The sequence below is a fragment of the Mchenga conophoros genome, linkage group LG2 (assembly GCF_057382185.1).
Source record: "Mchenga conophoros isolate Kocher_MC1m ecotype Shallow Benthic linkage group LG2, M_conophoros_male_GT1.1, whole genome shotgun sequence".
NCBI classification, from domain to species: domain Eukaryota; kingdom Metazoa; phylum Chordata; class Actinopteri; order Cichliformes; family Cichlidae; genus Mchenga; species Mchenga conophoros.
The window spans coordinates 5,092,922-5,108,927 of NC_140527.1; the positions used below are offsets into that span (position 1 = coordinate 5,092,922).

The following is a 16,006-nucleotide window of genomic DNA, read 5'->3' on the forward strand; positions in this document are numbered from 1 at the left end:
CATGCCAGAATTAAAACCCCTTTCCACTGGGTGCTATTTGACCAGCTGTGCCATTTAACTCCAATATTTAATATGACTTTTTTTTTTTTATATAATAATAAATTAATTCTCCACTACAGTAGATTCCAAAGAAAGCAATCTGCTTTGATGATGGGCTATTTCTGCTTTCCTGCAGAGCGTCATTTGCAGTGCATCACCCACTTGTACCCACATCTGCAACTCTCTGGCACCCTGTTCCATTTACTGAGATGAACACCAGACTTTGTGAGCTTGAGAGTCAATAAATATGTGAAAATGACTGCAGTTTGTTAGAACTAGTGAGAGCCTACAGTGTGAACTGTAGGTCCTAACTTGTGATAGAGGCAATAAATTGGCCCATCACACCCTGCACCATCAGCAAGCTTCAGAGTCCCTTTACAGCAAACTTAGACTCTCTAACTGTTTGGTGGGAGACAGCAGCCTTAGTGCATGACTGCAGTTCACCAAGTTGAAATGAGCTGCAAAACTCACCTTTGAAAAGAATTCTGCTATAGATGACCACCACGTTTATGGCACTCAGTGGAAGCACTTCTAGTGTGATTTTTGTGAGTCTATCTAAATCTGATTCATTTCTCATTTTAGTTAGCAGTAGTTTGCAGAGATGGTTTAATAAATAGTTGGAATGAAATGGAATCCATTCATCATCAAAGCAGGGAGATCTAAAAGAAAGTGCAGAAAGTGAATTTCTGATTTTTTTTTTTTTTTTTTTGTGGTTTGTTAGTCTATTTCATGATTCAGCCTAAAAATCAGGTGGATAAAAATGTAGCCTATATTTTTATCAATGGAGGATACAAATATGTATCTTTTTATCCCTCAAGTAAGACATATTTTATCAGTGGGGATAAAAATGTGTATACTGTTATCCCCTCCAGGAATAAAAAGAAAATAAATAAAATTTAACAGAGGCAGGGATGTGTTGACCAGGGGGGATAATATCTTCTGTAGATTATCGCTTGTAAATTATGGAACTTTGAGATAGCAAAGTGAAAATACAATCTTATTTTGCTCTTCATTTTGTAGATTCAGATGTAACTAAAAATACAGTAGCAGCAGCAATCCTATTATATTTTAAACCAGGGGCGATTCTAGGATCAGAGCTTTGGGGGTGCTGAGCACCCAGAGAGCTGCCCAGCCAGGCAAGATAAACTTTACTCGTCACGATGAGACGTCTTCCCCGTGTCTGTCAGTCCCTGCATCCTTAAATGTCTCCAGTTATCCCAAGTTCTCTATGACTGTTTCCTTGGTGCATTTAAACCCCTGTTCCTCCCTGTCCTCGTCGTCTGTTGTCTTCGTCTCCGTTATCAGTCATCATAATTTTACCATCTCTGTGCAAGTCTGCAAATTTCTTTATTTTTTTTTTTCATCATTGTTTTTATTGCAGATTTTCCTTTAACACGACAGTGTCTTGACAGTAGACACAGAACAACAAAACAGTACAAACACAAAACGTACACAACAGCTCTTAAATAAGGCATAATACAAGATACAAAATACAAAATATAACATACAAGAGGTGGTGAGTCAGTCTTACAGCGCCCGGGTGGTGATCACGTGTGTAGTAGTCCTTTGAATAAGATAGCGGAAAGGTCCGGTCCAATATAGTCCAAAAAGGGGTGCCACATCCCATAGAACTGACCCACACTGTGGTGTATAACGTGTGTGAGGTATTCCAGAGGAATCAGTTCAAAAACTATTTTGCGCCAGCCACAGACAGTGGGAGTCCTATCGTTGATCCATTGTAAGAGGATATTTTTCCTGGCTGCAAATGTTAGAGTGTTATACAATCTTTTGTTGGCCGCCGCTTTTAGGCGGTCACTTGGAAGACCTAGAATCAGGGACAAAGGGTCCATCTCTATATCAACGTGGAAGATTTTCCCCAGTTCACCTGTAATGTCAGCCCAGTATTCTTGAAGCTTATAACAGGACCAAAAACAGTGAGTTAAAGTCCCTACATCAGTTTTGCACTTAAGACACACAGGGGAAAGAGAGCGGCTGAAGAGGTGTCTGCGGTGAGGGGATACGTGTAATCTGTGTAAAATCTTAAATTGGATTGCTCTTGTCCGAGTACAAATTGAAATCCTTTTTGCGAGAGACCAAACGGTATCCCACTTATCTTCATCTATGGTTACCGACAGTTCCCTCTCCCACACACCTCTAATCCCCTGCGCATCAGTGGTAGTCAAAGCATTAAGCACATGGTAAAATGAACTCAGAGACACCGTCAGCTGTTGCCCAAACAAAACCCTCTCAACATCAGATACTTCAGGGTGCTCAGCAAGGGTTGTATTGTGAGTGATATAGTGTCGTATTTGCAAAAAACGAAAGAAATCCTGTCTAGGCAAGCCGTAACTGTTGGTAAGCTGTTCAAATGACATGAGTTCACCACCCGAGAAAAGGTCACCAAGAGACTTAATATTCTTATCAGACCATCGTTGAAAGCCGGGGTCCAAAGAACCCGGAGGGAAAGCAGGGTTATTCATTATAGGGGTAAAGGTTGATGTTATTCTCGATTATCCCTCAAGACGGCGGACAATTCGCCACGCTTTTAGGGTGTTGATTGTTACAGGATTTGTACAAAGGGCCTTAATTCCGTTAAAATCATTACAAAATAATAGATCGCTCAGTTTGCATTGTGACAGAGCTGTCTCAATATCCGACCAGATTGAGGTTTTACCCCTAACCCAGTCGCTCACAAATCTTAAATGGGCAGAAAGCCGATACAATCTAATATTAGGTAGATCCAAGCCGCCCCTGGAGCTTGGCAGATGCAACACTGCCATCTTGAGTCTGGGTCTGCGCTTGTTCCAGATGAAAGAGGTGAGCCAACCATTTATGTCCTTCAGTACTCTCTTAGAGAACAAGACGGGGATCATTTGGATAGGATACAATAGCCTGGGCAGCACATTCATTTTGATCAGGGCAATGCGTCCTAGCCAGGAGACAGGAAGTGACGCCCACCGCTCTAGGTCCTGTTTGAGTTTGCCAAATAAGGGTGTGAAGTTGGCTTTGTACAATTGGTCGAGAGACGGGGTAATAAAGATCCCCAAATACACAAATCCATTAGGAGACCATTTAAAAGGAAAGGAAGGAACAGTAGCCGGCATTGTGAAAAGAGTACCGAGAGGCATGGCCTCTGACTTAGCCAAATTGATTCTATAGCCAGAGAAATGGCTAAACCTGTCAATCACCTCAATGAGACTGGGTACGGATGTTACAGGGTTAGTCAAAAGAATCAAGATGTCGTCCGCGTATAAGGTTATTTTATGACACAGCTGTCCAATCTCTAAACTACGTATTGTGGGCGTCGCCCTTATGGCCTCAGCAAGAGGCTCTATGGCCAGAGCGAATAGAAGGGGCGATAAGGGGCAGCCCTGCATAACTCCCCTATGAGTGTTGAAGTAATCAGACCTAAGTCCATTAGTCAGGACTGCTGCCTGTGGATTATTGTAGATAACTTTGACCCATTTTATAAAATTCTCCCCTAAGCCGAATTTGCCCAGAGTATACAACAAATAAGACCACTCAATTCTGTCAAATGCTTTCTCCGCATCGAGAGAAAGCACCAGGCCGTCAATAGATTTTTGCTTGAAAGCTACAATAGCGTTCAGTAAGCGTCTAACATTGGTGGTTGAGTTTCGACCCTTTATAAAGCCTGTCTGGTCCTCCCTTATCAGCACAGGTAAAAAATTTTCTAAGCGGGTGGGCAGAATTTTAGAAAGCAGTTTCCTATCTACATTCAAGAGGGCTATAGGTCTATAGGATCCGCACAAATCAGGACACTTCCCTTTCTTTAGAATTAGGGAAATGTTGGCTTCCTTCAGTGTCTGCGGGAATTCACCCGTAATGAAGGAGTGGTTGAACATATCAAGAAGCGGTTCCACAATAATATCCCGAAACTGTTTATAAAATTCACAACAGAAGCCATCAGGCCCTGGCGACTTTCCACTCCGCAGTGATTTAATAGCCTTAAACACTTCGGTCTTAGTTATAGGGCTGTTAAGGGCAGTCTTCTGTTCCTCTGACAAATTTGGTAAGTCGAATTGGGTGAAGAAATTATGCATCAGCTGCACCCCCTCCGGGACTTGTTGAGAAGAGTACAAGGCTTCGTAGAACTTCTTAACACAGTCATTTATCAGTTTGTTTTCATATATCTTGTGGCCACCTTCATCAGATATCGCTGCAATGGTATTCGATTCTGCGCGCTTCTTAACATAGTACGCCAGACATTTACCGGCCTTATCTCCATGCTCGTAGAACCTCTGTCTGGTGTATTTAAGTTTCTTCTCTGCATCTCTCGTAAGAAGGCAATTCAGCGCTGACCTGAATGCGGTTATTTCTTGCCATAATGGTGGTGATGGGGAGGCAATATATGTTTTCTCCTTATCCATCAATTCGCTCTCTAAAGATTTTTGTTCCTCCATCCGTTGTCGCTTCTTTGTCGCAGAATACGAAATAATTAGGCCCCTCGCATAAGCTTTGCATGTTTCCCACAAAACAGAGGCAGTAGTAGCTGAGGGGGTGTTGATATCCAAAAACGCTTTAAATTCTGCAGAGAAGTGAGAGGTAAATTCCTCATCCTTAAGAATAATGGTATTAAGCCTCCAGTGGCGGGACCTATGAAGCGCAGCTTTAAGATCGAGATCCATGATTACCCTAGCGTGATCTGAGATGATTATACTTGTTATGTCGCACGATACTACTGAACCTAAGTCAGTTTTCGGGAGAAAAAAGTAATCAATTCTAGTTTGGGACCTATGCGGAGCCGAAAAAAATGTGTATTGCTTATCGGAGGGGTGAGTATATCTCCAAGCATCCACAAGTCCAAACTCGTCGCATAGAGCATGAAGCGCTTTGGCCTGAGGAGAAGGAGTTGCAATGCTGTGTGGAAATCTGTCCATAAGCGGATTTAACATTAAGTTGAAATCACCACCAATAATAACGGTAGAGTTAGGAATAAATGGGGCTAATTCCAGAAACATTTTGGTAAGAAAGGTAGTTGGGTGGGCAGGTGGAAAATAAACATTCAGTAATAAGATATTTTGGCCTTGCAAAATCCCTTTGACTATCACGTAGCGGCCCTTCAGATCCTTAACGCAATCAGTTACTACAAAAGGTACATTTTTCCTAATCAACACTGCCACTCCTCTACTTCTTGTAGTGAAGGATGAAAAAAAACACTTGTCCATATAATCCTTGTTGCAACTTCAAGTGTTCATTATTATCAAGATGTGTCTCTTGTAACATAGCAACATCTACACCGTCCTTTCTTAGACAAGTAAATATCTTCCTCCTCTTAATAGGGCTGTGAACCCCTCGTACATTCCAGGTGCATATTCGCAGCCTACTCATTATTAGACTTATTCATGTATCACACAAAGCATATTGAGCCAAAGGGTTCACCACACCCTGGTTGAAAAAATAAATAAATAAAATAAAAATAAAAAAGGCATGAAAGAGCTGTGTGACGGAACATTCAAAGAACAGTGATTTGGCAACAGCCCTACTAAACATGTAGGGAAAAACCAATCTCCTCCTGCCCGTCGGGAAAGCCGAAGGGCATTGCACGCGCGTAACTCACGCCTACCCATAGACGAAAACACAGTCCGTCCGGTGCCCGATGGGGTGGAAGATTTCACCTGGTCGCTTATAAGCAGCGAGGACGAAAAAAAAAGAGTCATATACGCCTAGATTCGGCAAGTACTCACACCGGTTAATTAAGGCATAGTGTGAAGAAAAGGAGTACTCCGGTGGTTACGGGGATTCAGGGCAGCGAGTCCGCGTAGGACGCAGCTGCCTCCGGTGTGTTAAATCTCTTCTCCTTGCCGTTGGCAAACAGCCTCAGTGTGGCGGGGTAGAGAAGCGCATAATCCACATTCTTCTTCCTCAGGCAGCTTTTCACCTCGTCGAAAGCCTTGCGTTTCTTGGCTACCGCCGCTGAATAATCATTAAAGAAGGAGACTTTGATCCGACTTGTTGGTTGGTTCGGCTGCGTAGCCAGGCGCCGAGCTGCGGCCATCACACGTTGTTTATCAGCAAAGTTGTGAAGCTTCATAATGATGGGTCTGGCGCGCTGGCTGGGGCCCGGCCTCGGTGCTAGAGAGCGGTGAGCGCGGTCTAGTTTGATCTTCCCATTTTTAGTTGTGAGCTCGAGATAGGAGGGGAGCCATGACTCCATGAAGGCGACAACATCATTTCCCTCCGTGCCCTCGGGAAGCCCGACCAGGCGAAGGTTACATCTGCGGCTGCGGTTCTCCAAATCGTCCATGTGGTCTGCCATGTCAGTTACTTGTTTTTCGAGTCGAGCCACTTTCGCCTGCAATACACCTGCCGTGTCTTCCACGCCTGAAATCCGTATCTCGGCGTCTCCCACCCGTGTCGCCAGAGCCTGGATCCGAGACGTCTGTTCACGGATTGCGGCCAGCACAGTATCAACTTTAACATCCAATAAAGTTGTAATGCTGTCAGTTATCTTACTCAGAGCCGCAAGGATACTCGGGTCGATATCACTCCCAGTTTCCTCAGCGTCAGCGGAGATTTCTGTGTCGCTGGCGTTAGCTTCTTCAGGCTCAGCCGCCATAGGACCCACAATGTCGCTAGCTTGCACAACCGGAGCTGTATTTTTCTTAGACCTGACGTTAGGCATTTTAGAAAAATTGTCGTCCAGACTCATTATAGAGTTACTCCCACGCACATTTGTAACGTTTCACCAGGTGAACACGTATTTTAGACGGATAATCGGGGGACCTCACCGGAGCACAGCGAGACGGGTGTTCGCGCTACGACGCCATCTTGCCAACCAACCCCGCAAATTTCTTTATTGAATCGCAAGATTCTTAAATTCATCAAGTCTCTCTGTGCCTGGGTCCTCGTAACAAAACATGACATCACTGTTTTGTACATTTTAACACAATTTAATCCCCATATTTGTGAAAGAAAAGCAAAACACTTTTTTAAAAGTCAGTAACAAAACCATCAAATCAGATAAAGGTTATTTAAATGCTGCAAACGAAGAATGGATTAAAAAAAAAAAAACATATCCTAACCTTAATTACTGGGGGAAAATGATGAATGATGAGTGAGTAAGAAGTAAACAGAGTGCATTTTTTGGACAGATTCACTTTTAATGTGTATGTATAATACAATACAGATATATAAAAATACACTCCAAAAATAGAGTCCTTGAAATGTAAAAATGTACAAAATATTGATAAATAAAATTATAAAAATGGAGGCAACTTTGCCTATGGTACAATGTATGAAAAGATCTTTACTGCAGGCTCTGCAGATTTTTTATTTTATTTTAACCTATGTCGGCTCACCTTGAGGTTGGCAAATCTGTCTGTCACTTTTTGGTGATCAAGTCTTTCAAGCAGTTTAACAGTTTCTGTTGTCCCTGTCACTGTTCCCTGTCTGTTTTCTTACCTGGTTCTTCCTGACCTTGTACTTTCTCCTCATGTTCCCCTCTTTCCTCTCTCCCTCTTTTGACTTACAATCATACACAAATAGATTGTATTCAATTAGATGTAAAAAATTACATTAATATGAAAAAACAAATACTATTAAGACCACTAATAAAAAAAAAAGTCCTCTCTCAGTGTACTTTCAACCAAAAGGCAAATAACCAAACCACATGAACATCTAATAAAATATATAAATACTGAAACACTGATCCAACATTATTCTTGATTGACGGATCATTTGATCTTACACTTTTACCTGAATGTTGCTCCTGGGTTTAATCTTGGCACATGCACATATGACAAAATAACCAACTTCTCTCATTCCATTTCAAACAGGACAGTGGTAACAACAGCAGGCTACAGACAATTTTAAGTTTTCGATTTTAAATAGGCTATATAAATTTCAATGGGAGCAACAGGACGGTCAAATGTCGCTGATTTTACTACAGAGCAGGACGGATTGTAGGGTAGCAAACATCGTCGGAAAACACGTTTCCAACACTGCAGGTTACCTGGGTGTAAGGTTTTTCAGCTAAAAAGAAACATGGTCTGACTCCTACTTAACTATATAAAGAGTAACTGAAGGTTAAATGCAGCTAATATGTCCTGTTTTAAGCCAGGCACTTACACCTCCGCTCCGCTGCGTCTCAGCCACCATCGCTCTGGCAGAAAGGGCTAGAGCCAGAGCAGGGGAGAGGCGAGCTGGAACAAACCATTTGGGGGGGGGGGGGTTATCGCCCTTGCTTTAAACCATTCCTTGTTCAATTTAATTTACAACTTTGACGTTTTAGATTGATAAATGTTGATTTGTGTAGAGAAATAAGATTGTAGAGATAAGATCATGATTTTCTTGGCCAGCCTAAGTTTTCCGACTTATATAAAACATCATCCCTTTCATTATTTTTTATTCTAATAGGCACCTGGTAATTTGTGCGACATTTCATCCTAATTTGCTTCGGAATTGTTAAAAGAATTATGACATCAGTGATCTCAAAAACCAAAACAGTATCAATTCATCCTTGACTGCTAATACATAGAAGAAGTTTGCCTTAAGGGCTCTGTGCCAACTCTCTTTCGTTGGGCATTTGAAAAGGGCAACATCATGGTTTAGGTTAAAATGCATGCTTAGCAACATGCACCACTTTACAAAAAGCTTGTCTGGTAATTAGCCTTTCCACTTCCTCTTAGATTTCTGGAACTCTAACAGAAATTTGTTATCTGATAAGATACTATAGATTTTGTTTTGTTAGGTTACACTGACTGATTTTTTTTAATCGCTTTCTCCAAATGGACATTCATACTCACAAAAAACACTCAAAGAACAAACAGCCACAGCTGAAATCTTCATTTTTTCTGTTGAACAGTGAACTAAAAAAAATACCTTTTTAGCTATAAAATGAGAATGGGAGTACACAAAGCTCTGCAAGAGTGACTCGTTGCCATATAGTGAGTGCACTGTAAGTGATGGACTGTAAATACTCGCACAGCTTGTTGGGTGGAGCTACTGTTCCAGACAGTGCAGGTCCCAGAGGTGCTACTGAAAAAGGATTTTGTTTAATGAATAAAATCCAAAGTGATTCTGACAGGAAAAAAAATCTTACAATGGCAACTCAATTTGAGTTGATGCAAGGTCTGTCTTGCAAAAATATCTGCACATGATTGCTAATAGCAATCATTACCAAGGGCTAATACCAAGACCCATTAAATCTGTCTGTGTTTCCATAATACTATTTTATTTGGTCTGGGAACCGGCGGTGATTGGTGGGCAGCATGTGAGAAAGGTTCAAATGATAATGAATACAGATCAGACTATTATACCTTAGTGTAAGAAATTAATAGGAACTAGCGCATTTTTGGGCCTGGTAAACTTGGTGAAAAAATTATACATAGTGAGCAGTAAATGTAAGTTCATTTTAATCTGACTGAATTGAACTTTAAGTTAGCTCTTGCAAGGTGTGAGCTTTCACACACTGCCAACAGCTGATATGGGTATTTGTGTGATGTGATTTCTAATTGTATAATAATTAACTTTGGTCTACTTGAGAGATTCATAAAAGATCTTATAGGTGGAAATCTGGCATGGAGAATTTTGTATATGTTTGTGGTTTCTTAAAAAGAAAATGCTCTGGGGTTGTGGTTGAACTAAAATGGAACACAGTCAGATCTTCCAGACTGTAGGACCTCAAATCTATTTTTAATAATAATGCATAAAAATAACCAATAAAAGGGACCATGAGACATAATAAACATCCAGCATATTGCACAGGCATTAATGATAGCATATGAAGTCAGATGGACTGACCAGAGCAGATGCACTAACCACAGAACAATCATATTTCAAAGCTAGATCTGGGGGTCACATTTTTCTAAAAAGAGACAAGAAAGGTTTTGCAGTTGCTATGCCGACAATCCTGAAGGTGTAACACTTGCTAGCAGTCTTGTCTTTAATGGGTTCCCTTAGACTTCATATCTATCAAGAGACAAAGCTTGACTCAGAAGTATTGGTGAACTTAAAAGCAAACTGACAACTTTAGTGCTAGCCACAATAGAAAGTTAGACATGATGGATGCTTTTTTATAACTAATAGAATAGATAATTGTAGCATTATCCTTTCTAGTCCACCAAAGAATACGATATACTGGTTGTGATTCATTCAGAATTGTGAAAGTAAAGAGTAATACACAAATTGAAAGTGCATATTAAACCTATTTGTCCTTTAGAATTTTAACTATTAAAAGTTGCATTATTTTATTAGCTAACATAAGTAATAAAATAATGCAAAAAATGTATATGGAATTGCAACAGACTGCCAAGAAGGCTAGAGAAACTGCAGACTGTGTGTTTACTCTGATTTTTATATAATATCTATAATTATGTGCTTTTTGTATGTGGTTATAAATATTATCATTGTAAATTAAATTATTCTGTTTTGTATCAACAGTTATATTTTGCTGTAGCTTACTTTAGCCCTGCGACAGACTGGCAACCAGTCCAGGATGTACCCTCACCTCCTAACATATGGTAGCTGGGACAGGCTCCAGCCCCCCCACAACCCTGATAAGTATAAGTGGAACAGACTCAACGGCTGGTTGGGTAGATTATTTACTGTAGTCAGTTTTGCTTATATTATTGGATATTATTAGTTTAATTTGTACTGTTCATTTCATTTATTTTAATTTAAACCTGCAATACCTACAATAGATCATTTCTGGCCCTCTACCCATTTGAAATTGTGCCACAGGCACATAGAACAATTCCAGTCTCATTACTGCAATGAAAGAAAAAAAATATAGACAAGCAATTCAAATGCTGATGCTGTCATTTTTTCTGAAGCTGCTACAAAGAACAACACAATAATTTGATAATAAAGAGTTAAAGCAAAACCTTTAAATCTTTATCCCACTTTAACTACTCGTTATTAGGGTGTCACTAAATGTTTACACTGACTGATAAATTCATTTTACAGTTAATGCAATATGGAGCCAGACCTGTATTGCACTTTCTCAGAAGAACTTTTAGCAACATGTTCTTCAGGGTTTCACTCTAATGTACCCAGGGATTTAAGTGTAATCACACCGAATGTTTAGTTCTCTCTGCTGCCGTGATTAAGACCAGGACCTGTGTGTGTGTGCGGGTGCATCTGAGTGTGTTCCATGGGGCTCCATGGTGCTGCTGTGAGAGCGCTGACCTCACCCCTTGCACATATGTTCAGAGAGAAATCTCTTTCCTAGGCTGGGCAAATGCACTTTGAATGTTTTAAACGTCTGTGAATTTGAAACACAAGTGATAGAAACATGTATGTTGCAAATGATTATTATTACTAACTATGGCATTCTCCAAAACAATCGTGTTTTTATAAGCTATTCAACAAATATTATTGTTATATTTGCTAAACAGCTGCTTAAGATCCTCAAGTATATTAGGTTTGGATAAACCTTGTGTGCTGTGTCAGGCAATGTAATTACTTAGCTGGAACAGCTGTAATTGTGTAGCATCTTGAGGAAACTCTTTGCACCTAGGACTGCCTGCATTCTGCAAAGATCTACAGTGAGAGCCATTGCAACTGTAATTGTAAATGTAAATGTCATCATCTCTTTCCACTGACTCGCCTTAATGTAAAGAGATTAATTAATCATCTCTTTCTGTAGTGGGTTCCTATTCTAGTGACGCTCACTTATATCTTTCTTCTGTGTGGAAGAAGGAAGGAAGATGCCTTGTTCTATAAGATCTTTAAACTTCTAAATCAACACACCTTTTTTAGAGCAAAGGTCTGGGCACTTTCCCTTTTTCCTCTAAACCAGACTCTAAGAAGAACTGGGAGATACACATATGTTTTATCGCCTTAAAAAAAATCCATCCACTGGGCCTATCTGTCCTGTCCAGAAATTCAGTTACATCTCTTTTGATGTCTTTCAAATAACTGTTAAAGTGCGAAATCATACATTGTGGTACTTGGACAGGGAGTTCTTAGCTCTGGAAATTACAAAAAAAATGAGAAAGTAGGATGTGCTTTAGTTGATGAAAACCAGTGCACGCCACTGAATGTGCAATAGCATTACATATTTCACTCGGTGGAATCCTGATTTTTATTAAATTGTACCACATGTCAGATACCTGCACTTGGAATTTCACCACATTTATAGGTGACAGTATGAACTATTTTCTCTGGGACTAAATGTGACAAAGCAACTGGCGTATACTGGTACACAGCAAATTCAACAGTGTTAAATGTTTTGGTGTTAATAGTCTTCTTGCAAAAGTAGAGTTAATTTTACTCTAAGCAGAGTCACATTCTTTTAATGTAACTCTGAGGTGTAAAATGATAGTAGTTAAAATCGAGTGTTAAAAATGAGTGTTTCTCTGTCAAATCTGGAGGTGTTACAATGGAAACATTAACTCTTGACCTCTTAACTCTGAACTCCTAGAGGGGCTATGACACCAACAGAGTAAATTCACAGACTCCGCCCCCAGCACGGCTCCAATCGAAGCTGAAGTGAAGCCGTTTCAGAACATTTTGCTCTACATATTTGAGTTGTTTGCCATGCTTGGTAAGTCATTCTTTCAAAGATTGTTTCAATTATTATTATGAGCTTTTACTTCTGTGGCTCTTTGGAGTTGAGACAAAGCTGTGTGAAAGGCATTAGCCATGTTGCTCGCTGATAGCATAATATTCTGTTTTAGCTAGCTGAAAGGTATTGTTTGCGGGCAAATACCACAGCCTTGAAAAAAAGCTTGCATGTGAATTTCCAGTCAAACCTTTGGTCAAATACACCTAAAACAATGTGTAGAATGTGAAATGTTGGTATAATGGTGCTACTTGAAGCCTGAAAACGATCGCCCATAAAAAAAAAACAACGAGCAAACAGCAGTAGCTGACATCCTGACTGGATTCTACGTTAGCATTTAGATCCCTCCAGAGTTTTGTGCACACGGTTTAGGTAAAAATGAAAAAGGTTGAGGTTTTACATTTAGTTCAGTATTACCTGTTGCCTGTGTCCTTGTCTTTTGGGAAAATACTTTACACAAGTAATGGCTCAAAGAGGATTCCTTTTTTTTTTTACTGGGCTGCAATTGTTTACTGGATTATTTGTGCCATTAATTAGTGTCAACTAATTTTTATTCAATCTCCGCACAGGATATGCTTGTGAAGATGGAATATGGGGGAGAGCAGAAGTGCGCTGAAGTTCCACAAAGGGATGAATGAAGGACATGCATATTGTATTGAAGAAATAAGTGATGAGATGCTGTTATTTGCATTTACCATGTCAGACCTTTTGATAAACAAAATTCTAATGAAAGTGAGAACATGTATACTGTTACATCTTTCAGAAAATGTTTTGAAATTGTGGTGCACAGTTCAGAATAAATGTTTTTCAAAAACCATTGCGTCTTTTTAGTAAATGTTTATTTCCAAAAGAAATTTCTAGAAGTTCAGAACAGTAAAATTCCCGCTTTTTAGAATGAATTAGAAGATAACTCTTACGTAGTTAAACTAAAATACTCTTTGAGAGTTAATATATAAACTCTTAACACCAAGTGTTAAATTATCAACTCCAGACAGATTTGGTGTTTAACACTAAATCAGAGTTAACGTACCAACTCTCCAAAAAGAGTTAAATTAACACTCTCTGGTGTGGACCCATATAGACACTTTAATAGTGTTGAAATCAAATCCGACAGTGTTAATTTGGACATGCTGGATTTGCTGTGTACATACTGTAAAAGAGTACATATTTAGAATTGCTAGAAATGGACTGCATCCCTCATTCCACTTGCATACAGTCACAGTCCCAAAAGAAATACAGGCTATAAAGTTAGTTTATGAACACTGAAAGTGGGCTGTAATGTGTTTTCCCCCCCTTTCCCCCAAATTTTGATGTTCCATCCATCCATTTGCTTCCGCTTATCCTTTTCAGGGTCGCAGGGGGGCGCTGGAGCCTATCCCAGCTGTCATAGGGCGAGAGGCGGGGTACACCCTGGACAGGTCGCCAGTCTGCCGCAGGGCTAACACACAGGGACAGACAACCATTCACACTCACATTCACTCGCACATTCACACCTAGTGGCAATTTGGATTATCCAATTAACCTATCCCCACAAGTTGCATGTCTTTGGACAGTGGCAGGAAGCCGGAGTACCCGGAGAGAACCCACGCAAACACGGGGAGAACATGCAAACTCCTCACAGAAAGACCCCGGCCTGATGTTGGAATTGAACTCAGGACCTTCTTGCTGTGCGGCAACAGTGCTAACCACCGTGCCACCGTGCTATAAAATGAGAATGGGAGTACACAAAGCTCTGCAAGAGTGACTCGTTGCCATATAGTGAGTGCACTGTAAGTGATGGATTGTAAATACTTGTACAGCTTGTTGGTGGAGCTACTTTTCCAGACAGTGATGTTATTTTCTAAAATAATAATTATAATTATAATTATTTTATCCAGGTTGAAAATATTTGAAATATTCAAGCAGTTAAGTGATCAGAGTTCAGATTTAGTCTGATGCTGAAAAAACTCTGAAGTGCGCAGTTATCTAAATCCACAGATAATAACAATATACACTATATAAATACTATACTATATAATGTTTATGGTTTATCCTGAATACTCCACCACATTGGCACATGGTGGGAAGTGATCTTCAATTAACCTGTCAATCAAATGTAGTTATTTTAGGTCAGAATTAATTTCTTCCATCAGTCCAAGGTGAAAGGTCTCATTTTGCTATTACTTTCTCAAAAGTCTTCATATGTGGAGCAATTTAAATCTAACAGGCTTAATAAGGTAAAATGGTAAATGGCCTGTATTTGTATAGCGCTTTTTCTAGTCCCTAAGGACCCCAAAGCGCTTTACACAACCTGTCATCCACCCATTCACACACACATTCACACACTGGTGATGGCAAGCTACAATGTAGCCACAGCCACCCTGGGGCGCACTGACAGAGGCGAGGCTGCCGGACACTGGCGCCACCGGGCCCTCTGACCACCACCAGTAGGCAACGGGTGAAGTGTCTTGCCCAAGGACACAACGACCGCGACTGTCCAAGCCGGGGCTCGAACCGGCAAAGGGACACTGAGGACCGCAGAACCTGGAAACTGACAGACCAACGCACAATCTCAAAGCTTATGGTGGTGAAACTGTAATTAATTGAGAATAATTATTGCTTTCAAAGGCTGAATTATGTTAGAAAAGCAGTTTCAGAACCTTCTGAATGACTTGGTAAGAGGCTGGTTAAGCTTCATTTGAATATTTTTAAGGTGTAAAAAAAACCCCAAAATAATCTTGAAAATCTTCATTCATACAACTTGGAAATGAGCTACAGAAAAGAGTCACCCTTAAAAACAGATCTAATATAGATCATATTTGCTTTTAAAATTCTCCAGTGGTCAGAAGCAAGCAAACAGTTGCAAAAGACATTTGTTAATAAATAATTATATTAAAAGAAAAGCTTTTTCCGAAAAGCAAGCAGCTGAAATGGTCAACATGCAATTTTATTATTTATTTTTTTTGCTTAAAGAAAATAAAACATAAAAAAATAATACAATCAATACTTGCTTCAGGAAATCATTCCATTATACAGTTTGGCTTCCAAGATTCAATGATGCAGTACACATGGTATAAATAACATGATGAACCCTTTTTCTAAAAGACGAATATGCATGTTTCACATGATATTAATATATACATGAGCTGTTCATGAAAAGCTAATCCATGCTGGTCAGGTATTGGGGAAACATATTTATTTTCATTCTACTCACTATTAACCAGATTTATAGATGATATATAAGCTCACACTGAAGGTCAGTATAAGAATGCTGTTATGGAAAAACAGAAACAACCTTTTGACTTAGGCTTAGCAGGCCATAAATGAAATGTGTTGTGCTCATTCCCAGCTCCATATTTTTATTCTTAGATTCTACTAGAGTTGCTTTGCATTATTCACAGTTATTCTAGTTCTTTTTGCAGCCAAGGGCAGACAAAACTACGTGAAACTGTCTGAAACTGC

At 39.9% G+C, this 16,006-nt stretch overlaps 1 long non-coding RNA gene across 1 annotated transcript; it reads left to right on the forward strand.

Moving 5' to 3' along the window:
• Positions 1-12,269: 12,269 nt before the first annotated feature.
• On the forward strand, positions 12,270-13,382 carry LOC146581573 (uncharacterized). The gene is made up of 2 exons (XR_014888552.1): positions 12,270-12,547; positions 13,135-13,382. It is a non-coding gene; the product is annotated as an uncharacterized LOC146581573 (long non-coding RNA).
• The last annotated feature ends 2,624 nt before the right edge of the window (positions 13,383-16,006 follow it).